Source organism: Mesoplodon mirus, assembly GCF_964341445.2.
Source record: "Mesoplodon mirus genome assembly, chromosome: 3".
NCBI lineage: Eukaryota > Metazoa > Chordata > Mammalia > Artiodactyla > Ziphiidae > Mesoplodon > Mesoplodon mirus.
Window position 1 is genome coordinate 46,833,716 of NC_138978.1, and position 27,871 is coordinate 46,861,586.

At 36.3% G+C, this 27,871-nt stretch overlaps 1 protein-coding gene across 1 annotated transcript in view; it reads left to right on the forward strand.

Annotated features, from left to right (window-relative positions):
• ZFYVE9 (zinc finger FYVE-type containing 9) overlaps positions 1-27,871 on the forward strand; it is a 190,163-nt gene that overhangs the window by 24,672 nt on the left and 137,620 nt on the right. Inside the window, exon 2 of the mRNA XM_082615903.1 lies at positions 25,430-25,535. The gene's annotated coding sequence lies outside the window, so the exon portion shown is untranslated. The remainder of the gene's footprint in view (positions 1-25,429; positions 25,536-27,871) is intronic.

Consider the following 27,871-nt stretch of genomic DNA (forward strand, 5'->3'; position numbering starts at 1 on the left):
AGTTTCTCTGGTTCCTTTAATCTGGCCTCAGGTGGTCTTCTCTGGAATGAAGAATGCCTGACATCTTCCATTTGTTGGGGGTTTTAGTTCTGTAAAGAGCTTAAAGATATTGTTGTGTGTATCCCTTGAGGCAGAACCGGACCCTGCCCCAAGGCTGCACTATTGTTTCTTGGCTGCTCCTCCCTTGTCTCTGCATCCCCTCCCTTCCTTGATGAGCAACTGTTTGAATCTGCCCTCTGGAACTCAGGGAAGGTCATGGAGGCTGGAGTCTGTTCCCTACAAACAAGAAATGGGGGACATGGAAAGGCTTCTGTGCCCAGGAGCCCCACATGCTCCTGCTCAGTTTCATCATGAAAGGGTGTTGGATTTTGTCAAATACTCTATTTGTCAAATGTGTGTATTGAGAAGAACATGTAATTTTTGTCCTTTTATTAATATAGTGTATTACATTGATCAATTTTTATATATTAAACCAGTGTGAATGAGTGGAATAAATGTCACTTGTTCATAGTGTATAATCCTTTTTATATGTTGCTGGATTTGGTTTGCTAGTATTTGGTTGAGGATTTTTCATGTACTATATTCATAAGGGATATTGGTCTGTAGTTTTCTTGGGATGTCTTTGATTTGGTATTAGGGTAATATTGACCTCATAGAATGAATTGGGAAGTGTTCTCTTCTGGGGAAAGATTGGTATTAATTTGCTTTTAAAATATTTGGTAGAAGTCACTGGTGAAACTCCCTGGCCTTGGGTAGGAAGTTTTAAATTTTAATTTGTGGGAAGTTTTGAAATTAATAATTCAGTCTCATCAACTAATTTATAGGTCTGTTCAGAGTCTCTATTTCTTTTTGAGTCAGCTTTGGTAGTTTGTTTCTACGAATTTGTCCATTTCATCTAGATTGTCTAATTTGTTGGTGTACATTGTTCATAGTATTCTCTTACAATCCTTTTTATTTCTGTAAGGTCAGTAGTCCTGTCCCCACTTTCATTTCTGATTTTAGTAACTTTAGTCTTCTCTCTTTTTCTTGGTCAGTCTAGCTAAATATTTGTCAATTTTGGTCATCTTTTGAAAGAACCAACTTTTGGTTTTATTGATTTTTCTCTATTTTTTTTTCTACTTTATTTCCATTCTAAGTGTTACTGAACTCAGGTTCAGCTTCTTGCTGCTTAAAAGTTAATACTCAAGAGGAAGGTATTGGATTGGTTTGAAAAGGTATGGCTGATTTATTCAGGAGGCTGACAGTCGGGAGAAGGCGGACTCCAAAACCAACTCTGAAGATCCTGCTCGACCATGAAAGTTTTTAAAGGGAGAATCATTTGGGGAGGGGGTCAGAGTCTCTATTATTTTCCACTGTGTTCGGACTTTCTTCTGATCAGTTGGTGGTGAGGTAACAGAGTGGTGTTCCAGGAACCTTGTGCTTAGCTTGAAGTTAACATCCTCCACCTGGGTGGGGGCTTTAGTTACTACAGAAGAACTCAAAGGCTTTGTTATGTATATTCCTTGAGGAGGAACCAGGACCCTGCCCCAGAGCTGCACTATTGTTTCTTGGCTGCTCCTCCTCCTTCTGCATTCCCTCCCTTCCCTGATATGCAGCTGTTTGAATTTGCCCTTTGGAACTCAGGGAAGGCCAAGGAGGCTGAATGAAACCCATTTCCTACAAACAAGAAATGAGGGACGCAGAAAAGATTTGTACCCGGGAGGGCCCCACAAGGTCATGCTTCATTTCATAATCTTTATTATTGATATTTCCTTCCTTCTGCTTGCTTTGGGTTTAGTTTGCTCCTCTTTTTTTTTAGTTTCTGAAGGTAGAGAGTTATTATATGTAATTTTACTTTTTAAAAAAACTGTAAGTGTTTATAGCTTTAGGTCTTCCTGTAAGCATTGCTTTCACTGTGTCCCATAAGTTTTGGTATGTTGTGTTTGCATTCTTAGAGTATTTTCATTTCATCAAAGTATTATCTAATTTTCCTTGTGATTTATTATTTGACATGTTGGTTATTTAGTGTGTTGTTTAATTTCCACATATTATTGAATTCCCTTCTGTTATTGATTTCTAATTTCATTCCATTGTGGTAAGAAAACATACTTTGTATGGTTTCAATCCTTTTAAATGTATTGAGGCTTGTTTTATGGCTTAACATAAGGTCTCTCCTAATCATGTGCACTTGGGAAGAATGTATATCCCTCTGTTGTTGGATGGAATGTTCTGTAGATGTCTGTTAGGTCTAGATGGCATACGATGTTCACGTTTTCTATTTCCTTGCTAATCTTCTCCCTAGTTGTTTTATCCATAATTGAAAGTTGGGTAGTGAAGCATACAGTTATTATTGTTGAATTGTCTGTTTCTCTCTTCAGTTCTGTCAGTTTATGCTTCATATATTTTGGGTCTCTGTTGTTAGGTACTCTAGCTTTAATTCTGATGCATAATATGGATTGGATGCTTATGTATGTGAACACTATTGATATCTCAATAAAACATTGTTCCATTTTATGCGCTGTGACCAATAGATAGAATTTGTTTTGATATGGCTTTCGTGCTTAAATGATTTTGACTAGTAGTAAGTTATTTTGTCTAGGTTACATAAAGATGCACTTGTCTCTGAGAAGACTTAACTTCACTAGGGCAGTGGTTCATTTTAAAGGTTTATGTGTATGTGAGTCAGTGAACTGCAGCAGTTTAAACATGGTGGAGATAAAGTATTTAATAATGACTTTGCCAGTACTGATTTTTTTCTTCTTTTTTCAAAACAACTTCTTATTAAAGTATAGTTGATTTACAGCGTTACGTTAGTTTTAGGTGTGCAGCAAAGTGATTCAGTTTCATATATACGTGTGTGTGTGTATATGTATATTTTCAGATTCTTCTCCATTATGGGTTATTACAAGATACTGAATATAGTTCCCTGTGCTATACAGTTGGTCCTTGTTGTTTATCTGTTTTATATATAGTAGTGTGTATCTGTTAATCCCAAACTCCTAATTTATCCCTCCCCCCTTACCCCTTTGGTAACCATAAATTTGTTTTCTACCTCTGTGAGTCTATTTCTGTTTTGTAAATAAGTTCATTTATATCATTTTTTTAGATTCCATATATGAGTGATTTCATGTGATATTTATCTTTCTCTGTCTGACTAGACAGTATTAATTTTTACTGAGATTAAAGGGCAGATGATAGTATAATGTTCCTTGACTGTCCCTAGAATAATTTGGGTCAGTACCAATTATTAAACTATTAACAGTATCTACCTTTTATACAACTAAGTCCTAAACTATATCTGGCTTTGGAGGAAGAGGAAATAGAGAAGTATCCATTATATTATATTATATTGATATTATTTCTTTTTAATCCTCATAGCAATCTTTTGACATGGGTAGTATTATTCTCGCTTTACAATGAGCAAATTGAAACTCAGAGATTTATTATTTTGACGAAGGTCACTGGTGAGTGCTCTTTTCATTTTCTGTCATTCTTTTAGTCTTTCATTCAACAAATATACGAGGTTTTGGAGATACAGCCATGACCCAGTCAGACATGATCCTTGCTCTCATGAAGTGAATTGTCTGGTGGAGTCCTTTTACTGAGTCTTTGAGCCCTATTTCATATAGTAGTAACATATATTTGTAGAATACTTTATAAAATATTTCTGCGTTTTAATCTAATTTTATAACTCTTATTGCAGCCTTCTGACCCAGGTGGGTTAGATAGTAGTGCTGTTATTCCCATTTGAGAACAAGGAAACTGAGACTTAGGGATATTTAGATCATATAGTTAGTAAATGGCTGAGTTAGTATGCAAACTCAGGTTATCTGGCTCCAAGGATCCTGCACTTCTTCCATTATGCCACATTGTCTCACTGTTTCACATGAAACTACAAGCCTATATCACCAAGAGTGATATTCTGGAAAGTAACCAGTCTAGCAGTACTTAGCAAAGCAGAGCTCTACCAGGCAGGGCATGTGGGAAGAGGAATCAGGAGGCCTAAACAGCTGTGTCTAGTGTGCTGGAATGGATTTATTCCTAAATAACACATTGAGAAGGAATGCTTTGGAGGGAGACTAAAACATGAGAAACATTGCACAGACATGGTCTCAGCAACACCTGCATGGACTCATGGCACAATAACTGCCAGGGACATTTTTTTTCTAGAACAAAGGCTTGAAACAGACAGTGAATTTAAGATGAAGTGACCCAAACAATACGGGACTCCATACAGAGCTATCTGCAGCTACAAATCAGAGTGTAATCTTTATATGAGGAAGGGATTGCTTATTTTACATTGATTACCTCAGCTGCCTTTGTGCAAGTACAGAGATAGCAATCTATTCAGTAAAAACATTTGAGTGCTTCCTCTGTGTAAAAGCACTGTTACGCATTGTGGGAGTGATACCAACATGGGTATGACACCATCCTTGCCCACAAGGAGCTTGTAACCTTGTAAGGAGATTTTGCATTCATTCAAACAATACTTATTCATCCAGAGTTTATTATGTCAGACCCTGTAGCATGTATTAAGGAGACAAGAGTGGATGAGATAGAAACTATCCCTATGCCTTTACCTTATACTTTCCATCACCTGGAGAGTATTTCCTTACCTCCTTCCCCTAAGTCTAAGTAATTGGAAACCTTTTAAAGTAGAGAGCAGGATATGAAATTCTCTTAGCAAAATAGTAGTCAGTGGTATTCTTGTGACTTGACCACAAATAGAACTCGATAGCTAATGGGTCAGAACTTAGGTGTCATGCTAGAAAATATTTGCATCACGTTTAGCAGTCACATTCAAAAAAGTATAAAACATCACAATAGAAAAAAATGGACAAAGTATTTGAACAGGAGATCACAGAATAGGAAATAAAAAAGGAAAAAATGTATGTCAGTCTCTCTAGTAATGAGAGAAATGTTAATTAAATATTGAAATAGTGTTTTTACCTCTCTCATTGGCAAAAATAAAAGTTGATAAGAGCAAATTTAAGTAATAATGATAAGAAAACTTTACTGAGTACTTTCTCTGTGGCAGGCAAAAACAGTCTTTACAACAGTCCTAGTGAGGTAGGTACTATTATTATTATTGTTTTATTGATAAGGTACTTGAGGTACAAGGATAGCGTAACTTGTCCAAGGTCAGACATCTAGTACTTATTGAGCCCAAATTTGAACTCAGGCAACCTGTCTGTAGAGCCTGCACTCTTAATCACCAAAGCGGTGCCTTTGTCTGGATTGGTTATCATAATGCTTAGCCTCTAGAAGTGTCTACCACAAAGAAAGCACTTAAATATTTGTTGAATGGATTCTTAAAATGAAAATGTTTAGGGGACTTCCCTGGTGGTCCAGTGGTTAAGAATCCGCCTTCCAATGCAGGGGATTCAGGTTCGATCCCTGGTCGGGGAACTAAGATCCCACGTGCTGCAGGGCAACTAAACCTGTGCAGTGCAACTACTGAGCCCACACACCACAACTAGAGAGAAGCCCATGTGCCGCAACTAAGACCCAACGCAGCCAAAGATAAATAAATTAATTAATAAAAATAAATTAATTACTTAAAAAAAGAAAGAAAATGTATTAGGCACATCATTTTTGGAGGGTAATTTATTGATATCAAAAAACACATACTAACGACTCAATAATTCTATTTCTTAATGTGTATCTTAAAAAATGTATATAAGGAGGCATGTATTGTACATGGCCACATTCTTGGTACTTGCAGAAAAATAAGAGAAAATGTAAATGTTAATCAGTGCTGTAAGTAACTAATAATATAACTAATGTATAGCCTTATATAATTATTAAATAACTAAATAAAACTATGATATAGGTACATTTCAGAATTCTATATGCACAGTTAAAATACATGAAGTATTTGATCTGGAAAGGCATCTAGGATATACTATTGAATGAGAAAAGCAAGTTACAGAACATTTCCTACCAAAATAGATTCTAGATGATGAAAGAGTAAAATAAACAAAAATAACCATGAAAATAGCAGAGAAAACATGGGTGAATATTTTTATAATATTAGAAGGAGGAAGGCTTTTCTAAGCATGATATGAAATGTAAAAGCCATAATGGAGACTGATGAATTTGATTACAGAAAAATGGATGACTTCCATATAGAAAAAAAAAGAACAAACATTAAACTGGAATGAAGATTCTAAACATGATATATATATATATAAAGGATATTTATAGGCAATTTGTAGAAAGACCAGTAGGCATATGAAAGATAAATAGATGTTCAGCTTTTACTCCTAATTAAAAATACAAATTAGAATATCAGGTCCCGTTTACTACCTGTGAGATTGGCAAAGATTGATAATAGTAATGACAAGAGCTTATAGAAAAAAATTTTACTTACTCTTGGAGGAAATAGAAATAAGCACAGCATGTTTGGTGGAAATTTTGGCAACATTTATTAAAATTTAAAATGTATAATACTTTTGTCTTAAATTCCACTTTTAGGGATTTATTGTATATTAAAGTATAAAGATATGTGTATAAGGATATTCATTATATTGTGTATAGGTATAAAATATGGAGAGAATCTAGATGTCTGTTGATAGGGATGAGAGTTAAATTGTATTGATAATACATCCATATAATGGAATGCTATTCCGCTATTTAAAAAGAATGTGGCAAATCTATTCACACAACACTGCTCTGTAGTGCTGATTGATTATAATGCTACATTAAATAACATATGTATGAACATACTATAACAGTAGGCATGTGTATATTTAAAAAGTCCACTATAGTAACCTGTTGATCTATATCTCTTCCCCTGCTCTTTTCTCAGTACTGTTATCTGTAGTGGGAGCATTAATAAATTCAGACATACTGTAGTCTAATGTTCAGATGTTATTAAACTAGAGTTTCTCTTTCTCTTTCTTTTATTAGCAAAAAGAGTAAGGACAACTCATAGCTCATAGGAGCATTTTTACACTACTGCAAGTACTTCTGAATGCCAAAGAGTAGAAGTGAAGGAGGAATGTTGTTTCCAAACGTATACATACCTAGAGGTTAAGAGTCTGAGATGTGAAACCAGAATGCCTGGGTTCAAATCCTGGTTTTGCTACTGTGTGTGACTTTGTCCAAGTTACTTACCTTCTTTTTGCCTCCATTTCCTTATTATTCATCCAACAAATATTTGAGTGCTTACCATATGCCAGACACTATTCTGGATGCCAGTGATAAAACAAGGATGATTAAGACAAAATCTCTACCTTCTTGTATATGTACATTCTTATAGGACTTAATTCTATACCTACTATTTAGGGTTCTTAAGAGAATTAAGGGTTTAATATCTCTAAAGCCCTTGGAATGAGGTCTGGTACATAGTAAGTGGACAATAAATAATATTACTGTTATTCTCCCCTCCCAAATGAATAGGCATACAGAGTGTGATTTATTAACTATTTTATGGAAGTTTTTGTCAAATACAATGACATTCAAGGATATATGAAACAATCTATTTCAGTATATTCTTACATTTGTCCGCATTCTAGATGCTCACATACACTCTCAGTCATTGAGCTCTAGCTTGGTGGGTAGTACTACACACTGTTGGCCACTGAACCTTACCATACACCATGTTGCAAAAGCTCTCAGCCTGTGAGTGTTCTACCACCATATTTTGAGTGCGCTAGATGTTGAAGTGCAAAATTTATAGTAGTTCTTTTAAGGAGTCTTGATGGAAATGCTAGAGAAATCAAGAGAGTAAAGATCAGAAAGCTATTAATGGGTAAATTGAAGGTCATCATAAACATCAATGAAGCCTGGGAGGATTGACTAATAATTGTACAGCATTTACTAGGAGAAGTTAAATGTTGCAGTTATATTTATTAATTTGTGAATTTACAAAATCTCAGCATATATTCATAGAACAAATATTTATTTACAGGCTGCTACGTGCTATGTTAAATGCTGTCAATTCTTTGGTGAACAAAATAGTCATGGAACCTATCCTCACATAGCTGATATTTCACAATGTTACAAAAATAATTATAGGGTTACAAGAGAACTATGCAGGAAGCCTAGTCTGAGAGGTCAAAGGAGGTCTTCCTTGTGGAATTGAGATTTAATCAATTTAATTCAGTTCAGTCCCCTGAAGGTTGAGTGAGTTTGTATTAGCCAGGAGGAGAGAGTCATAAGAAATGAGTGGGAAACAACAATGCAAGGAGAGGGGACAGCATCAAGAAAGAACCAGAGGTGGAAAGAACATGATACTCTTGAGGAATGGGAAGATGTCATTGTGGATGGAGAGAAGTAAATGGAAGGGAAAGTGGCAAAAGAATAAGCTGGAGAGTTAGGCAGGGGTTAAATTTTGCAGGACCTTACAAGGTCAGAGTAAGGAGTTTTGATATTATTTTAAGTGCAGTGGAAAGCAATTGAAGAGTTTCAAGTTGAAGAATCACTTGATTAAATTTTTTAAATTGAGGTATTATTGACATATAACATTCTATTAGTTTCAGGTATACAGCATAATTATTTGATATTTGTATATACTAGTGTGGAATGATCACCACAATAAGTCTAATTAACATCCATCACCATGTATAGTTAGAAAAAGTTTTTTCGTTTTGATTAAGGACTTTTAAGATCTGCTGTCTTAACAACTTTCAAATATGCAGTACAGTTTTTGGTGAAGTCTTTAGGGTTTCCTATATACAATGTCATGCCATCTGCAAATAGTGACAGTTTTACTTCTTCCTTTCCAATTTGGATGCCTTTCATTACTTTTTATGGCCTGATTGCTCTGGCTAGGCTTTCCAATACTGTGTTGAATAAAAGTGGTAAGAGTGGACATCTTCGTCTTGTTCCTGATCTTAAAGGAAAAGCTTTCAGTTTTTCAGCATTGAGTACGGTATTAGCTATGTACTTGTTATATGTGGCCTTTATTATGTTGAGATACTTTCCCTCTATACCCACTTTTCTGAGAATTTTTATTGTGAATGGGTGTTGAATTTTGTCAGATGCTTTTCTGCATCTATTGAGATGATCATATGATTTTTATCCTTCGTTTTGCTAACAAGGTACATCACACTGATTTGCAGTTGTTGAATCATCCTTGCATCCCTGGAATAAATCCAACTTAATCATAGTGTATGATCATTTTAATGTATTGTTGAATTTGGTTTGCTAATATTTTGTTGAGGATTTTTGCATTTGTGTTTATCAGGGATGTTGGTCTATAATTTTCTTTTCTTCTGGTGTGTGGTCTGGTTTTGGTATCAGGGTAATGCTGGTCTCATAAAATGCATTTGGAAATGTCCCCTCTTCTATTTTTTCAGAGTTTGAGAAGGATTGTTATTAATTCTTCTTTAAATGTGGCTGACACTGGACTTTTGTTGGGAGGTTTTTCATTACTGATTTAATCTTCTTACTAGTAATCAGTCCATTTGGATTTTCTATTTCTTCATGATGTAGTCTTTAAGGTTGTATGTTTCTAGGAATTCATCGATTTTTTCTAGGTTGTTTGATTTGTTGGTGTATAATTGTTTATAGTGGACTCTTTTGATCCTTTCTATTTCTGTGGTATGTTGTGGTGTCTCCTCTTTCATTTCTGATTCTATTTATTTGAGTCTTTTTTTCTTGGTGAGTGCGGCTTAACGTTTGTCAATTCTGTTTATGTTTTCAAAGAACTGGCTTTAGTTTCATTGATCTTTTCTATTGTCTTTTAGTGTCTATTTCATTTATTTTCACTCTGATCTTTGTTTTACTAACTATGGGCTATGTCTGTTCTTCGTATTCTAGTTCCTTTAGGTGTAAAGTTAGGTTGTTTATTTGAGATTTTTCTTATTTCTTGAGGTAGGCATTTATTGCTATGAACTTCCCTCTTAGAACTGTTTTTGCTGCATCCCGTAAATTTTGATATGTTTTATTGCCATTTTCATTTGTCTCAAAGTATTTTTAAAGTTCTCTTTTGATTTCTTTGTCAACCCCTAATTAGTTCTTTTTGAAGGTTACTTTAACTGCTGAGTGAAAATGGACTGGGGGAGATGACAAAAGTACTATGAGGAGATCATTGAAGAGATTATTTCTGTAATCCAGATATGGTATAATTGTGGCTTGGACCAAAGTCGTGGTTGTAGACAGAGAAAATGGATTTTTATCAATTTTAGGACATGACTGAATGTTGATGATGACCATTATGGAGAGGGAGGGATAGAGAATGACTATATCATGAGCATCTGGATAGTTAATGATATAGGGAACAGAGAAGAAATGGAATTGATTATTATGAGAGTAGATGTACATATTGAATTTGAGATGTCTTTGAGACACAGAGACATTAAATAGAGGTCTGAAGTAGAGAAAAGGAAATTAGGACTTGTTAACAGGTAGTGTTTGAGGCAATGGTAGTAGATAGAATTCCCTTGGAAAAGAATATAAATCAAGAAAGAAGAGAACTGAGTACAGAACTTTGAGGAATTTCAACATTTAAGATTGGCTGGGGACTTCCCTGGTGGTCCAGTGGTTAAGACTTCGTGCTCCCAATGCAGGGGGCACGGGTTTGATCCCAGGTTGGGGAACTAAGATCCAACATACCGCAACTAAGCCCACACACTGCAACTACTGAGCCCTTGAGCTCTAGAGCCTGTGCGTCGCAACTAGAGAGCCCGTGAGCCACAATGAAGATCCAGAGCAGCCAAAATAAATTAAAAAAAAAAAAAAAGATTGGGTAAGGGCGAAGGAACCAGGGATGAAAGTGAGAGGGATAAGCCAAAGAAGTAGGAGAAAATCAGAAATTTTAGTGTCACATAAGTCATGGAAGAATAGTTTCATAAAGAAGGAGGATGTGATCTACCATAACTGAATGTTGCTAAGATGGGGAAAGAAGCCAGAAAAGAGTGGGACATGCATGGGAGGTGAAGGGGAGACATTGAGAGTAGACAACTATTTTGAGAAAATAGTCCTCTTGGGACTTCCCTGGCGGTCCAGTGGTCAAGACTCTGCACTCCCAATCCAGGGGACACAGGTTTGCTCTCTGGTCGGGCACTAAGATCCTGCATGCCACACAGTGTGGCCAAAAAAAAACCCCAACAGAAAATAGTCCTCTCGAGTGTGAAGGGTTAACAAATTCGAGGTATAGTGGAATATCCAGATGGAGAAGTATTGTATATCAGGTAGGTTAAGCTGTGGCCCTGGAATTTGAGTGAGAGGTGAGGGTTAGCGAAATCTGAGAGTCATTCACATGGAAATGGTAGTTGAAGACTTTAGAAGAAAAGGGAGCCAAAGATAAAACTGTGAGAGCACCTATAGTTAGAGATTTTCTTTGGATTGTTATTAATAAATAACATTATAGTGTTCATAGTACAAGTAATTTGAGCACGGACTTGTTTCATCTAACTTAGTTATCCCAAGCTTTGGCTGATACAATTCAGGTTTTGTTCTTCTTAAATTTGACATTGTTAAAAGTAAGACGCAGGGCTTCCCTGGTGGCACAGTGGTTGAGAGTCCGCCTGCAGATGCAGGGGACAAGGGTTCGAGCCCCGGTCCGGGGAGATCCCACATGCCGCGGAGCGGCTGGGCCTGTGAGCCATGGCCGCTGAGCCTGCGCGTCCGGAGCCTGTGCTCCGCAACGGGAGAGGCCACAACAGTGAGAGGCCCGCGTACCACAAAAAAAAAAAAAAAAAAGTAAGACGCAGTGCTCTAAATGCCCCCCGCCCCCCACCTCCCCAAGTTGTCAAGACAGGAGCAAGCACAATATCTATTTTTACTGCAGGTGTTAAGGTACACAATTTTATTTTTGGCTAGTTTTTCATTAGTTGGTAGTTTGTACCAATATATCACTTGTAGTGACTAGATTAATGGTGAGTCATAACCCTGCTTTACACAAACTCTTGTTATTACTTTTGGTACATACAATTGGTGCTGTACAAATTATATCTCCCGGTCAATCTGCTACCTAAAGTGATCTGAAAAATAAGACCCTCCTCCCAATGAATTTATCTCTTGTTTATTATCTACTGTAGATCATAGAATATCTGAGCTAGTGTCTGATCTTTGAAATTTTAGGTATGCGATTAAGGTTGAAACTCTGATTTTCATGTCATTAGTCTCAATTTATATCATTCTGTTGGGATATGTTTGTTAAGATTATTGTTGCAAGTTAAAGCAACCAGATGGAGCTTACTTAAGGAAAAGGGGAGTGTTATAAGGAACTAGGTAATAAACTGGTTAAGTTGATTGGTTCCCCAGAATATGGTTTTATTTTGCAATAAAAATTTATGTGTGTGTATAGAGCAAGAGGCAGGCAATCCTATAATTCTGTTGGCAAAGATAATCCAATAGATATCTACTACCTAAAAATTAAAGATAAGGACCTGGGCTAATATAGTGTTAATTAGTGGTTCCAGTCATGGACAGACAATCTATTTGCTACTTTAGGAATGTTGTATATCTGAATAGTATTCCATATATACACAAATTTGTTTCTATGTCTTGAGTCTTATTACTCTAAACGTGAGAATTACGCATGTTATTTGTTTTAGTGCCAATCTCAGATCAGTTGCTGTTCTAAAGGTTTCAGTGCATACATATATTTGATACATCTGTTATCACTTTTCCCAATATTTGTTCAACTCTGCTTTTCTTCAGTGTGTACTAGGAGAAAGCAACTACCTGGTACTAATAGCTCTTGACTGAGAATTCAGTGTTTGTGAAAGATGCCAGATTGATATCCTGGAAATTGAAACCCTCTGTGAATGTGGTGTAGCAATAATGTCAGCTTCCCACATCTTGCTTTCTTAATGTACTTTGGTCTTGATCTGCAGGAATAAAGCTCTTTTCAAAAATTATCTCAGTTCTTTTTTCTGCCACTGTGAGTGAGGTTGTTTGTATTCAAAGCATGCTTTTATAGGATCAGACATATTTAGCCTCTTCAGAAAGTTGAAAGTCAGGTTACTTTTTTGTTCTTGTGTTTCATTTCATTGTTCAAACTTGAATTGATTACTTAAGACCAGTGGCCCTGATGGATTATTAATTGTATAAACAAACCAGTCCCCTGGTTGGCTTTATGGTTCAAATCACATTCTGCTTTTCTTTTGTAATTCTTTCACACAAATTGCTTTTTGATGATGAATAGTAATGGCTACCACTTATTGAGCACTTAAATATGAGACCTAAGGAAGGCACTTCATATAAATACATTCTTTATTATTAAAACTATCCTGGGAAGTATAGTGTTCATACAAGGTATAAAGAAACTGAGACTCAGAAAGGTTTATTTAATTAACCTCCTCAAAGCAGCAACAGCTGTTAAATGCTAGAGCATGAATTCAAACTTGGATTTGCCAGAGTCCTGTGCTAGTGTTCTTTCACCAAACCCCACTGATGCTCATAAAAATGTTCATTTGGATTAAACATCAGAGAAGCAAGTCTGTTACATATTGGTAATTGTTGATTTGAAATTCTAATCCCAGTTTTTCTAGATATTCCATTGTATTTACAGATACCCTTGAATCACACCTTTTTTTTTTTTCTTGAAAGGTGAGTCGTCAAACTAATAGAAGCTGTTTGAAGTTGTGATTAGGATAGAAAGCCCTGGTAAAACATAGTTTAAGTTTGAACTTCAGTATGCAAACTAATAATTTCATGTTGGCATTAATAAACTTTGAAATAGTAAGTATATTAGAGCCTTAGCAGTCTCAACACAGCTCTTGGGACCCTGCCTATGGAAAAATTTTGCAGGTGGAAGTGCTTTGAAAGTTAGTCTTAGTTATTTTACTTTGGATCACAAGTGGTTAGTGAGCACTTACTCTGTGCCAAGCATTGTGCCACAAACACACACACACACACACACACACACACACACACACGGGATATAGTGATCAATAAGTCAAAAGTAGTCTCTTTTCTGGAAAACATCAGTATGAGCCTGGAAAGAGGAGACAAACAGTTTAAAAAAATCATAATTCAGCTGGTAAGTGCTGTGATAGAGTAAATGAAAGATATATGGAAAGAAGGAGCACCTGTCCTAGACCTAGAATAGAAGGGCTTCAAGGAAGATGTGATGTATAGGGTAAGATAAGGAGGATAAGCAAGAATTAGTCGAGTAATAGTGGTGGGGGCAGAATATTCCAGGCCTAAATAATAATGTGTGAAGGCCTGTTTTTTTCCCAATAGTTTTATTGAGATATAATTCACATATCATAAAATTGTCTCTTTTAAAGTACACATTCAGTGGTATTCAAGTATATTCACAGAGTTGTGCAACCATCACCACTGCCTAATTCCAGAACATTTTCATCACCCCAGAAAGAAACATCATATCCATTAGCACTCACTCCCTATTCCCTCCTCTCCCTGGCCCTTGGCAACCACTAATCTACTTTCTGTCTCTAAGGATTTGCCTATTCTGGACGTTTCATATAAACAGAACCATACAATATGTGGTCTTTTGTGACTGGCTTCTTTCACTTAGCATAATGTTTTCAAGGTTCATCCATATTGTAGTGTCTATCAGCATGAAGGGCTGTTTTGAGGAATGGAGATGAGCAATATTGAGAATTGAAAGTTTAGTTGATCAGGATGATCAGTGCATAGAGCAAGAATTTGAGAATAAAGAGAAGGTTTCATACTAGAGAGGTAAGCAAATCAACAAAGCTATGTTATAGAAGTATGGACTTTATCCTAAGGGCAATAGGATACCATTGAATGGTGTTAAGTATGAAAATAATATAATCAGACCTGTGTTTTTTAGTTGTGTAGAGAATAGGCTAGATGGACACAAAATGGGGGGCAGGGAGACCAGTTAGTTTTCTTGCAAAAATCTGGGCAACAGAAAGATGTCAGTGGTGTGGGATATGGCCTGGGAATGTAGAGTAGTGGATGGATATGAGAGATTTAAAAGGCAAGATTGGCAATACTTGGTGTTAGAGTGAATGTAGAGGTGGGGGAAAAGGAGAGGAAGTATCTAGAATGGCGCTTATGTTTTAGGATTGGTGAGCCAGGTGGATTATGATACATAGACTAATTAAGGAACTGGCTAGATAGATGAATTCCCAGGGTGCCAATCCATGCGGAGTACTAAATTGACACTGGGAAGTTAATGAGACGAAAGAATGCATTTACCGGAACTCTTTTCTTATTAGTAGAATACCGTATGTTGGGGGGAAAACATTTGTAAGCTTCTAGAGAAGGAGGTAAGACCCCCTTCCTCACCTAGCTTCTTGTTTGAATAATGAGATGTTTCCTAAACTGTACTCTAAGAAGCCCAAAGTCTGTTTTATTGAGTGGGATATGTAAATTTGGAACTGGAGCTAAATAAGTCAGTAGAGGAGAAGCTGCCATCAGTGGTCTTCTTTTTTGCCTGTTCGTCTTCTGGTTCTTACCCTTTTTTCTAGACTATTTATATAAGGTCGGGTTGAAGAGTATCAAATTACTAACCTACTGTTGCATATATCTATTGTTATGTAATAATTTACACCAAAACATAGTGGCTTACAACAACAATTTAATTCTCTCTTGTGGTTCTAGGGGTTGACTATACTAGCTAAGAGGTTCTCTCAGGGTCTTCATGAAGTTGTAGTCACATAGTGGCTGGGGCTAGGGTCATCTTGAGGTTTGCTCATTCACATATGTGAAGGTTCATGGGCCAAATCACCTACATGTAGCCTTTCCCTGTGGTCTCTCTGGCATGATAACTGGATTCAAAGAGTGAGTGTCCCAAGAGAAACAGCCAGAAACTCTATTACCTTTTTGACCTAGTTTTAGAAGTTGTGTCCCTCCTGTTTTGCTCTATTAGTTGAAGTAGTCGTGAAGTTTTGCCCAGCTTTAGAGGAAGGGGGACATAGAGTTTACCACTCTTGTAAGAAGATCATGTGGGATGGGAGGTACTGCAGCAGACATCTTGGGGTTTTTTGTTTGTTTGTTTGGCTGTGCTACATGGCTTGCGGGATCTTAGTTCCTTGACCAGGGATTGAACACAGGCCCTTGGCAGTGAAAGCGTGGAGTCTTAACCACTGGACCACCAGGGAATTCCTCATCTTTGGAAATATAATCTGCCTCACCTACCTTGAGAGCCCTGCCCAGACTAGGATAGGAAACCAAGAAAGAGGACTTTTGGATTTTGAAGCAATTTTGTATATATTGAGTTTAACTCTTTGTCATACTTCTTGGTGGAAATGCTATTAAGAAGTTTGCTTACTACGCAGATACTGAATTTGTTCTGTGGTGAATAGTATTAATTAGAGACAAGACCGGAAACATTATTTAACTGAGAATATTTTCTAGTTTATTCTTTTTCTTTTTTTAAACCTATGGCCAGGATTTTGGAAATTATTACCTTAATAAATCTCTTCTGTTGTAAACGAGCCCACATCAGAGATTCCTATAAATTGCTTGTATTTTAAATATCATCTTTATTCTTGTCATTTTTCCTTATAGGTTTATTTTTTAAGAATATCTTGGTTTCTTAATTTTAGATGATTCTTCTTTCACTTTCCCCATATTATAATTAAAATTTTAATTGTCTTTGTACACCCCAGAGAGATAATCTTTTAAAATACTTGTCTTCCCTATTTCCTTCCTTTTTCAGTTTTCATATTTGAAAGTAAAAATTTAAGTAGCTTGGGTTTTTATTAATTGAAATTCATGGATGCTCAATTCTCTTTTCTTTTATTAACAAATAATATACATTCATCCTAAGAAAAATTAGTACTATAGATAAGCTTGACTAAAATGTAAACCACCCAAACACTATTGAGACTCTCTATTATATTTTAGTGTATATATTTTTAAAGACTTTTAAGTCTTTCCGCAAATATGGAGTCCTACATTTGTACCATTTTGTAAATTGATACTTCCGTTTGACGTTTAGATTTTTCTCACTACTTACTGTTTTAAACATCAATCTAACAGTTAACTTGTTTTACATCTTTTGTATTTATCTAATTATTTCCTAAAGATAAATCTCCAGAAGGGTAATTATTATGTTAAAGGGCCTATGTTTGAATAATAATGATAACATTTCCCAATTATTTAAATCCTTGTCACTTTTTCTCTCTCCTACTAGAAAATTTCTGTTTTTTGTTTCTCTCTTGTATTTGCTTACTGTCCTTCTCTCCTACAACAGACACACACTCAGAAATATTTATTTCTTAGGGAAGAAGAAATCTTCATCATGAGGTTGATTACTTAAGTATGAACTTTATTAGTTTCATTCAATTTACTTCTTCATGAGACATTTGTTGAACACTATGTGCTATACCCTGGGTTAAAGAGCATGAAGACATAGCCCTGATCTCAGTGAACTCACGGTCCAATGGGGAAGAAAAACAGGATTACCCATAATGTAAATTCATTTGGTCTCTGCTGCCATTAGTAGAGAGATGCATGAAAGGAACATAGGGTGACTCTTTTAAAACAGTCTGTAGAGAATTGAGGAAGGCTTCCTAGGTTAAGGTGAGAATGAGTTGAACCTTGGTAATGCAAGTTAGGCAAATAAAAAATAGTCCAACATAGGTACAGAACATGCAATGATAGAGAAGCATGGCAGAGCATCTCACAAGAAATATTAGTAGTTTGGTATGATTGGAGCCTTGGAAAGTAGTGGGAGAACAGGTTGGAAAACAAGTTCTGAAGGGATCTCTATGCCATGCTAAAAAACTACACTTCATTCTTGGGGGAAAGGAGGAAGGGGATCCATTTAGTTAGCTAGGAAAGCACAATCAGTCTGGGTAGTATATGTAGTAGCAAATGACGACCCATCATTGTGACCTCCAGAGATATGTCCCTTAAATAGGTGAGATGGGGAGCTATTTAAGGATTTTTAAGCAGAAGAATAACGTGATCTGATTTTCTTTTAGAAAGCTATTTTGGTAAGCCTACAAAAGGATATATTTTCTAGACCAAAGGAAACAGTGATGTTAGTTTGGAAACTATATTGAACCAATCTGGGAGATAACTAATGAGGGCCTAAACTAAGGCAGATGTAGTAGAAATAAAAGGAGGGGGATAAAATTAGAAGCTATTTATTTGGAATCCTTGCCATGGGAGTGTGTTATATGCTATACTTAATGAAATCATCCCACGTATTTTTAATACTTACTATATGACAAGCACTGTGCTGAGGTATTGGGATAAAGGGATGGATAAAAAGGGTTTCCTGCCTTGTGTGGTTTATTATTTAGTGGCGTGCAACAGATTTATAAAGGGAGAAGCTACCATGTAATATGAAAAGTGTTGTTAATATAAATGTACTGTGAGAACATAGAGAACATAGTGGTTAGTTGTTAATATCACATTGGGAGGTGACATTGAGTAGAATATTGAAGGAGTTCTTTTTTTTCTATGTATCTTGAAATGTATTTAAGGCATTTTATACTGTATTTTATGTTGTATATCTATCCATTTACTGAATTTCTTTTGTTTCTTCCAAAAAAGCAATTCTATGATGCCAAAAGTCAGTGCACTAATATTTGCATTATAGGGATCCCAGAAGGAGAAGAGAGAGAGAAAGGGCCTGAGAACATATCTGAAAACATAGTAGTTGAAAACTTCCCTAACCTGGGAAAGGAAACAGTTACCCAAGTCCAAGAAGCACAGGGTCCCATACAGGATGAACCCAAAGAGGAACACACCAAGACACATTGTAATTAAAATGACAAAGATAAAGAGAGAATATTAAAAGCAGCAAGAGAAAAGCAACAAATAACATAGGAAGGAACTCCCAATAAGGCTATCAGTTTCAGCAGAAACTCTGTAGGCCAGAGGGGAGTGGCGCAATATATTCAAAGTGATGAAATGGAAAAGCTTAAAATCAGTAATACTCTACCCAGAGAGATCAAAGGCTTTACAGACAAGCAAAAGCTAAAAGAGTTCAGCACCACCAAACCAGCTTTACAACAAATGTTAAAGAAATTTCTCTAGGCAAAAAAGAGAAGGACATGATTAGAAACAAGAAAATTACAAAATGAAAAAACTTACCAGCAAAGGCAAACATACAGTAAAGGTAGTATATCATCCACACACAAAGCTAGTCAGGAGGTTAAAAGACAAAAGTAGTAAAATCATGTATATCCTCAGTAAGCAGTTAAGGTATACACAGATCAATTAGATGTAAACCATGATATCAAAAACAGTAATTGTGAAGGGAGGAAAATACAAATGCATAGTTTTTACAGTGCATTTGAAATTAAGAGATCAGCAACTTAAAATAAGCATGTATATATAGACTGCTATACAACAACCTCATGGTAACCATAAACCAAAAATCTATAATAGATACACACACACAAAAGAAAAAGGAATTCAAACATAACACTGAAGATAGTTATCAAATCACAAGAGAAGAGAAGAAAGTGAATAAATCCAAAAACGAATCCAAAACAACAAAATGGCAACAAGAATGTACATATTGATAATTACCTTAAATATAAATGGACTAGATGCTCCAACCAAAATACATAGGCTGGCTGAATGGATACAAAAACAGGACTCATATATGCTACAAGAGACTCCTTTCAGATCAAGAGACCCATACAGACTGAAAGTGAGGGGATGGAAAAAAGTGTTCCATGCCAATGGAAATCAAAAGAAAGCTGGAGTAGCAATACTTATATCAGACAAAAGAGACTTTAAAATGAAGACTATTACAGGAGACAAAGAAGGACACTTCATAATGATCAAGGGATCAATCCAAGAAGAAGATATAACAATTGTAAATATATATGTACCCAACGTAGGAGCACCTCAATATATAAGGCAAATATTAACAGACATAAAAGGGGAAATTGACAGTAACACAATAATAGTGGGGAACTTTAACATCTCACTTACATCAGTGGACAGATCATCCAGACAGAAAATCAGTAGGGAAACACAGGCCTTAAAATGACACATTAGACCAAATGGACTTAATTGATATGTATAGAGGATTCCATCTGAAAGCAGCAGAATACACATTCTTTTCAAGTGCACATGGAACATTCTGCAGGATAGATCACATGCTAGGCCATAAAATAAACCTTGGTCAATTTAAGAAAATTGAAATCATATCAAGCACCTCTTCCGACCACAGTGCTCTGAGACTAGAAATCACCTACAAGAAAAAAACTGTAAAAAACACAAACACATGGCAGCTAAACAATATGCTACTAAACAACCAATGGATTACTAAAGAAATCAAAGAGGAAATCAAAAAGTACCTAGGGACAGATGAAAACACAGTGATCCAAAACCTATGGGATGCAGCAAAAGCAGTTCTAAGAAGGAAGTTTATAGTTACACAAGCTTACCTCAGGAAACAAGAAAAGAATCTCAAATAAATGACATAACATTACACCTAAAGCAACTAGAGAAAGAAGAATAAACAGAACCTGAAGTTAGTAGAATGAAGGAAATCATCAAGATCAGAACAGAAATAAATGAAATAGAGACTAAGAAAACACTAGAAAAGTTCAATGAAACTAAAAACTGGTTCTTTGAAAAGATAAACAGAATTGATAAACCTTTAGCCAGATGCAGCAAGAAAAAAAAAAGGAGAGGGCCCAAATCAATAAAATCAGAAATGAAAAAGGAGAAGTTACAACCGACACCACAGAAATACAAAGGATCATAAGAGACTACTATGAACAACTATATGCCAATAAAGTGGACAACCTAGAAGAAATGGGCAAATTCTTAGAAAGGTACAGTCTCCCAAGACTGAACCAGGAAGAAATAGAAAATATGAACAGACCAATTGCCAGTACTGAAATTGAATCAGTAATTTTAAAACTCCCAACAAACAAAAGTCCAGAACCAGATGGCTCCACAGGTGAATTCTACCAAACATTTAGAGAAGAATTGACATCTCTCCTTCTGAAACTATTCAAAAAAATTGCAGAGGAAGGAACCCTTGCAAAGTCATTCTATGAGGCCACCATCACCCTGATACCAAAACCAGACAAAGATGTAAGAAAAAAAGAAAATTACAGGCCAATAACACTATGATGAACATAGATGCAAAAATCCTCAACAAAATGCTGGCAAACCAAATCCAACAATACATTAAAAGGATCATACACCATGATCAAGTGGGATTTATCCTAGTGATGCAAGGATTTTTTAATATCTGAAAATCAATCAGTGTAATACAACACATTAACAAATTGAAGAATAAAAAGCATATAATCATTTCAGTGGACACAGAAAAAGCTTTTGATAAAATTCAACATTCATTTGTGATAGAAACTCTCCAGAAACAGGCACAGAGGGAACATATTTCAACATAATAAGTCAATATATGACAAACCCACAGCTAACATTATACTGAATGGTGAAAAGCTGAAAGCATTTCCTCTAAGATCAGAAACAAGATGAGGATGCCCAGTCTCACCACTCTTATTTAACATAGTTTTGGAAGTCCTACCCACAGCAATCAGAGAAGAAAAAGAAGTAAAAGGAATAGAAAATGGAAAGAAAGACATAAAACTGCCACTGTTTTCAGATGACATGATACTATACATAGAAAATCCTAAAAACACCACCAGAAAACTACTAGAGGTGATGAACGAATTCAGTAAAGTTACAGGATGCAAAATTAATACACAGAAATCTGTTGCATTTCTATACACTAACAGCAAAATAGCAGAAAGAAAAATTAAGGAAACAATCCCATTTATCATCACAACAAAGAGAATAAAATACCTAGGAATAAACCTCCCTAAGGGAGGCAAAAGACCTGTACTCCAAAAACTATTACAGTGCTGATGAAAGAAATTGAAGACAGCATAAACAGATGGAAAGATATATTGTGTTCTGGGATTGGAAGAATCAATATTGTTACAATGATCATACCACCCAAGGCAATCTACAGGTTCAGTGCAATCCCTATCAAAATACCAATGGCATTTTTCACAGAAGTAGAACAAATAATTTTAAAATTTGTATGGAAACACAAAAGAAGTCAAACTTCTTGAAGTAGTCAAACAATCTTGAGAAAGAAGAATGAAGCTGGAGGAATCAGCCTCCCTGACTTCAGACTATATACTACAAAGCTACAGTAATCAAAACAGTAGACACTGGCACAAAAACAGACCTACAGATCAGTGGAACAAGATGGATAGCCCAGAAATAAACCCATGCAGTTATGGTCAGTTAATCTATGACAAAGGAGGCAAGAATATACAGTGGAAAAGACAGTCTCTTCAATAAATGGTGCTGGGAATACTGGACAGCTACATGTAAAATAATGAAATTAGAACATTCACTAACACCATATACAAAAATAAACTTAAAATGGATTAAAGACCTAAATGCAAGACTGGTTACTATGTAACTCCTAGAGGAAAACATAGGCAGAACACTCTTGGACATAAATCACAGCAATATTTTTTTTGGATGTCTCCTCAAGTAAAGGAAACAAAAGTAAACAAATGGGATCTAATTAAACTTAAAAGCTTTGGCACAGCAAGGGAAACCACCAACAAAACGAAAAGACAGCCTACTGAATGGGAGAAATATAAACAGCTCATACAACTCAACAGCAGAAAAACAAACAACCTGATTAAAAAATGGGCAGAAGAATTGAATAGACATTTTCCAAAGTGGAAATACGGATGGCCAACAGGCACATGAAAAGATTCTCAACATCACTAATCATCAGAGAAATGCAAATCAAAACCATAATGTGATATCACCTCACACTTGTCAGAATGGCTATCATTGAAAAGAACACAAATAATATGTGTTGGAGAGGGTGTGGAGAAAAAGGAACCCTCCTACACTGTTGGTGGGAATGTAAATTGGTGCAGCCACTGTGGAAAACAGCATGGAGATTTCTCAAAGAACTAAAAATAAAACTTCCGTATGATTCAGCAGTTCTCCTAGTTATATATCTGAAAAAGCCAAAAACACTAATTTGAAAAGATACATACTCAACAGTGTTCACAGCAGTGTTATTTATAATTGCCAAGGTATAGAAGCAACCTAAGTGTCCAACAATAGATGAATGCATAAAGAAGATGTGGTATAGACATACAATGGAATACTACTCAGACATAAAAAAGAATGAAATTTTGCCATTTACAGCAGCGTGGATGGACTTGGAGAGTGTTATGCTAAGTGAAATAAGTCAGACAGAGAAATACAGATATATGATATCACTTATATGTGGAATCTCAGAAATACAGCAAACTAGCAAATATAACGAAAAAGAAGCAGATTCCCAGATATAGAGAACAAACCTGTGGTTACCAGTGGGGAGAGAGACAGGGGAACTATAGGGGTCAGGGAGTGGGAGGTACATACTGTTGGGTGTAAGGTAGGCTCAAGGATGTATTGTACAATGCAGGGAATACAGCTGATAGTTTGTAATAACTGTAAATGGAAAGTAAGCTTTAAAAATTGTATAAACTTTTTTTTAAATAAAAAAATTTAAAAATAAGCTATAAAAAAGGGAAAAAGTAAAGAAAGGTTTTAGAACAAAGAAGCTGTAAAGTGCTTGCCTGCAGAGGGAGAGGTGATGAGAAGGAAGTCTTTACCCCCCCACAGAACCATAGAGAGTCTTGTGATGTGGAGGCTCTAGGGATCTCTAAAGGCTTAGTTGAGATGGGGTGTTGAAAATGGAGATTGTTTGGAAGTCTGTGCTACGAGTGGTTTAATTTTGCAGGTATTCTACCTTATCTTTTGTAGTCAAGTGACTTTCCTCATTGTCCTGCAGGAGACTAGAGGGTTATTTTCTGGTAGAAATGGATTATGAAAGCTTTGAATTGAGGGATTCCAGGCATATCAGAAGGTGAAGATGAGGTACAGGGTTGAAAGTAGATTAACAAAGGAAAATGTAGTGTGAAGTCATAAATGTGAAGTTGAGAGGAGTCACCGTCTTTTGTGATTCTCCTTTAGCCACATTTAAGCTGCTTAGGGGAATGTATGGAGTAGGTAGACAGTTGGATTTAACCAGGTTTGAGACTTTACCAACTGAGGCTAGAAGGTCAAAGGGATCTAATTCCAGAAGGAAAACCTATGATTTTTGAGACAGTTACATAATATTATTGGACTTGCCTCACACGTTAAAATAGACACACATACTCAGAATTTGAATTTGAATTTATAGGGTTTATTTTATTTGTTTAAAAAACTCTTTAATTGGTTAGGTATTAGAGGTATTACTTTGACCTCATTCTCATTTTGACCTTGGAACTTCTATCCCATACAGCCCTTTCATACTTCTGATATGATTTAGTCCTTTATTTGATAGATGTTAAGTCTGTTTCTTAGCATCAACAACACTTCTCATTTGGAGTATATAGCATGTACATATTTTTTCAGGTTCTCAAGACAGGAAAATCTTTCATCAGTGATTTCCATTCCATTTTTTTTTTCTTTTTTTTTTTTTTTTTGCGGTACGCGGGCCTCTCACTGTTGTGGCCTCTCCCGTTGTGGAGCACAGGCTCCGGACGTGCAGGCTCAGCGGCCATGGCTCATGGGCCTAGCCGCTCAGCGGCATGTGGGATCTTCCCAGACCGGGGCACGAACCCGTGTCCCCTGCATCAGCAGGTGGACTCTCAACCACTGCGCTACCAGGGAAGCCCCAGGAAACATTTTTTTTTAGTGCCTCAGTTTATCTTTAAAATTAAGTGATGTTTGGATTTCCCTGGTGATCCAGTGGTTAGGACTTTGCCTTCCAGTGCAGGGGGTGCGGGTTCAATCCCTGGTCGGGGAGCTAAGATCCCAGGCCAAAAAAAACCTGAAACATTAAGCAGAAGCAATATTGTAACAAATTCAATAAAGACTTTAAAAATGGTCCACATCAAAAACCAAATCTTTCAAAAAAAAATTAAGTGATGTTTATTAGATCCTTTCTGAGATACTCTCCTGTTTTGAAAATGCTGTGATTGTAGGTTAGATACTTTATACAGATAATATGAGATACTTAGTTTTATTCTGATTAGTTTCAACTGCTAATCCATTGCTTCTAAGCAGTGGAGGAGGGCTGAAATCATAAGGGACTCCATTTGGAAGAAAAACAGTTGTTTGGCAATAAAAAGTCCCAGCAGGAATCTTTTGAATCTCAATTTAAGAATTCTGTATGTATAGAAAAAAAAAATCACACTAACAGAGGCCATTCTTGTGAAGCAGCAATTTTGTTAGCTTTGGATTCTTGGAGGGCCTATTGAAATATAAATAAGTAGTATTTTTATGAATTAAGAGTCATTGGATAGAAAGTGCCTCTGCCTTTGATCTTTCACTTTGTATTACTCATTGAAAATAAGAAGTGTGCGGAAATTCTTAACTGTTCATTGAAATGTTTAAATTTGGGCCTTCTTAGACAATATAATGTGTCTGCTGCTGCATTCCATGCTGGCCAGGTCTTTGAATCTTAAGGTATAATTGTAATTTATTGTTGAAGTCCCATAGCTTTTATTTGTCTGGCTATGATAGGTTAATATGAAGAACATCAGGGCTTATTACTTTAGGAAATGTAATGAGCAATGTGTTTTTTCTTTAGCATCAAACAGAGCATACTGAAACAGCAGGACTGGCTGGTGGTGCAGCAAGCATCATGAGTAAGCACAGAGAAGTCTGTTCCTTATCACGTGTGTAAGGGAAAAAAGGTAAGAAAACCAATCATCTTGTTTCTCTTAAGAGAGATTGAAATTGAGAAAACAGATCTATAGAAAATAATGCTCACGTATATATATGCTGCTTGCTTCATTTATAACATTGTTCCTTATTAAATCAGGAATATTGTTTTTTTAAAAAAAAGTTTTGACTTAAGTCCAGAAAAAAAGGATATTTTAAAATTCCTGTTGAATTATGTCAAAATGATAATTTCTCTGCTAGTACTTGGCTTCTCCCTTTTAGAGTCAACTTCTACCTTGAGTATAGAACGGTAATTTCAGCATGAAAAAGAACATGGACTTGAGCAATATTGTTAGGAGAAAATAGTGGTATATCTACCCAATTAATGTCGTTAATATTTCTTAGTCAATCATACAAGAGCTAAGCAGTGAAATCTTATTTTAGAGTGAGGAATCAGAAATACAGATTCAGTTATATTATTTTATTTTGTATGTTTAGACTAGTTGTGATGAGCAATCATTTCCAGCAGAAAATTGGAAGTATTTTATTAATTCTTGTAGAGCAAGACTCCTTAATCATTGACTTTTTCCTGACTAGGAATCTTCTTTGCTTTCTTTCAAGTGTTATGATTATTTAAGGGGTAGAAAATGGTGGTGGGAGGGGAGGGTGTGTGAGTGAGATTGGTTTCAGAAACTGATTATGCCATTCACTCATGGAGTGTTGCATGCTCTGCTGAGTTCTCTGATTTTCCACGTCAGCTTCGAGGATAGAGGCCTGGGTCTTACAGTGTGTGGCAAGAGACTGAGTTCCTAAGCACTTAGCAGTAGTACCTTCCTCACCAGAACTTCTGGGCTTGCAGTTGGCAAGGTATTTCTCGTCCCCTAGCTTTCTCACATGTGAGTGTGAGTGGGAGTGCTTTTGTCTGCCTTCATCTGGCAAAATCTTATTCTTCAGGCATCTCCTCTTTAGGAAGTTTTCAACCCACTGCAAAGACTATCAGTAATAATAAATAATAATTAGTCAGCAATAATAAGTTATTGGAGTATTTGTTACAGTAGCCCACCCTACCCCAAATAATATACTCCTGCCTCAGTTTGATTTGGATTTACTTCTTCTTTGGCTCCGTAGTACCCAGTGCATATATCATTTAGTACATACCACAGTGTTTCATATTTTAAGTTTGCTCATCCATCTTCTATGAAACATTGGGCACCTTTAGGTCAAAGACATTGTCTTAGTTGTCATTGTAACGTAATGACTAAGACAGTGCGTGGTACATAGTAGATGCTCAATAATGTTTTATGTGTGAATGCACACATGTTCACTGTAAGTAGTATATGGTATAAAGAGGAAGTAACAGTGAAGGAGATATACAAGGAACAATCAGATAAGTGCTGTAAAAGTCGCACCCTTAAGACTGAGATTCAAGACAGTGTCTAAAAGGACTCTGATCAGTAGAATAAAAAAGAAGAGATTCTCAGGAAGAAACTGTATTGAATTAAGTAATTATATTCCTCTTTGAGATGTACCATTGACCCTTGAACAACGTGCAGGTTAGGGGCACTGACTACTCTGTGCAGTGGAAAATCTGCATATAACTTATAATCAGCCCTCCATATACGTGGTTCTTCCGTATCCGAGGTTCTGTATCCATGGATTCAACCAACTGTGGATCATGTAGTACTGTAATATTTACTATGGAAAAAATCCATATATAGACAGACCCATGCAGTTCAAATCCATGTTGTTCAAGGGTCAACTGTATATATATGATATTTAGTGACTTATGTTTTGAATAAAAGGTGGATGCTTCTCTAAGGCAGGTAAAGAATCTTAACATAAGATTTAAATCCTCAGAGAGGGAACTTCCCTGGTGGCACAGTTGATAAGACTCCGCGTTCCCAATGCAGGGGGCCAGGGTTCGATCCCTGGTCAGGGAACTAGATCCTGCATGCATGCTGCAACTAAGAGTTCGCATGCCACAACTAAGGAACCCACGTGCTGCAACTAAGGAGCCGGCGAGCCACCACTAAGAAGCCTGCAGGCTGCAACTAAGGAGCCCGCCTGCTGCAACTAAGATCCAGTGCAACCAAATAAGTAAATTAAGAAAAAAAAAATTCTTGGAGTGGTCCAACTTTCACAGTGAGAAGACTGCTCCTCTCCCATGTCCTTGGGAGACCACAGGTTTTTCTTGGAAGATGAAACTAAAGAGGATCAAGACTTGGGGACATTAGACATAACAGATACCAAGAGATGAGGCACCAAAGTAAAAGCAGGAGGATAAGGGGAAATCCTATATATTAAAGTGAGATCCTTCCCCTCACCCCTTCCTCTACTCTTCTTTCAGACAGTGATTACATCTCTGGTG